This window comes from Giraffa tippelskirchi, chromosome 7, assembly GCF_054371585.1.
Source record: "Giraffa tippelskirchi isolate mGirTip1 chromosome 7, T2T-mGirTip1v1.2.pri, whole genome shotgun sequence".
Lineage (NCBI taxonomy): Eukaryota > Metazoa > Chordata > Mammalia > Artiodactyla > Giraffidae > Giraffa > Giraffa tippelskirchi.
Genome location: NC_137281.1, coordinates 73,343,350 through 73,345,141, shown reverse-complemented (window position 1 = coordinate 73,345,141; position 1,792 = coordinate 73,343,350).

Here is a 1,792-nt window from a genome sequence, read left to right as displayed (position 1 = left end):
AACTAGAGAAACATCCCCTCATACTTCCAGCAAATAGAGGGGAAAAGATGGTGTGGCTTCTAGGAAATAAATCTTTCTAAAAAAGATGCTGGAATTAGGAAACAACCTTAAAATCAAGCAGGCAGGGTTGTTACTGTACTTTGTCATATGACCACACCTACCTTGTGAGGAGGGCTGGGAAATACACGACCACACTCACTTTGCAAGGGAGGCTAGGCAATATAATCTTTCTTCCAAGAAAGATTAGCTAAGCTAAAGGAGAGTTCTGTTACTATGGAAGAAGCAGAGATAAGATGTGAACGGGCAGCAACTATCGGTCCCTGGCATCGTTGTGAAACAGGAGGGAAGCGGGCAGGACACAACGTTTAAAAGAATGACAAAGGCTGGGTAACCACTGATGGGTTGTTATATGCTAAATCACCGACGGGTTGTTACATGCTAAATGCTGGGGACTGAGGGTAAAACTGGCTCCCTCTCCCCAAGGAGCTCATAGTCTAGGGGGAAATGCATATGTGCATACAACTGAAACTGTGGAACCCAGAGTGGGACTTGAACCCACTGTCTGAATTAAGATGACACATCTGGTCTCGGGACTTAATGAAGTTCAAGTTCTTTATGTCTCATCGTAGAAAGAATTCAGTGAGAAGCAAAGTGGTAAGTAAGAAGTGGATTTATTTAGAGAGGAACACATTCTATGGATAGAACGCAGTCCATCTCAGTAGGCAAGAATGGCCTTGAGAGACACACAGTCTATGGACAGAGTCTGGGTCAGCTCAGAAGGCACAAGGCCCTTAAATATAGGGTGGTTAGTTTTTATGGGCTGGGTAATTTCAAAGTCTAATGAGGAGGAAACTTCCAGGAACTGAGCCACTGCCCAATTTTTGGCTTTTAATGCTTACAGGCTCAGAACTGTCATGTCCCTGTGGGTGTGTCATTTAGCATGCTAATGGCATTAAATGAGTGTACAATGAGGCTTAAGGTCTACTGGAAGTCAGATCTTCCACCATCTTGGACCTAGTCAGTTCTAACCAGCCTTCGTCATTCTTTTAAACGTTGTGTCCTGCCCACTTCTCTCCGGTTTCACAACAATGCCAGGGACCGATAGTTGCTGCCCGTTCACATCTTATCTCTGCTTCTTCCATAGTAACAGAACTCTCCTTTAGCTGAGCACATGCTCCCCGGAAGAAAGATTATATTTCCTAGCCTCCCTTGCAAAGTGAGTGTGGTCATGTATTTCCCAGCCCTCCTCACAAGGTAGGTGTGGTCATATGACAAAGTATTGGCCAATGGGATGTACATCAAGCAGATGTCCAAGCCCTCACCCCCATAACTGTGAATGATCTCATTTGGGAAAAGGGTTTTTGCAAACATAATGAAGTAACAGATTTGGCAGTGACGTTGCCCTAGATTTGAGGGGCAACAGCTCTCCATCTTCCCTTTTCTGTTGTATTCTGGTTGGGAAGCAGATGTAATAGTTGGTCCAAAGCAGACATCCTAGACAATGAGGTGGAAGCCTCGACTGATAGCCTGAGTTCCTGATGACTGTACAGTCACCATAGCGTTACTGAATTAAGTCCTATGGACCCTGCTCAGGCCCTAGCCTGGCTAAACTCTCTGCCTTGGCAGGGGAGAGTTCTTTTTCCTTTCGGGGTTTGAGCAGCCAAATAATAACCGAAGCTGAGATGGATGCAGCACAAGCTTGATTCAGTGATCAAAGAATGGAGAAAGGTGAAGTAAGTTCACAGATCAACTTCTTACCCACCTGGCAAGAGAGATTTCATTTTAAAGAGTA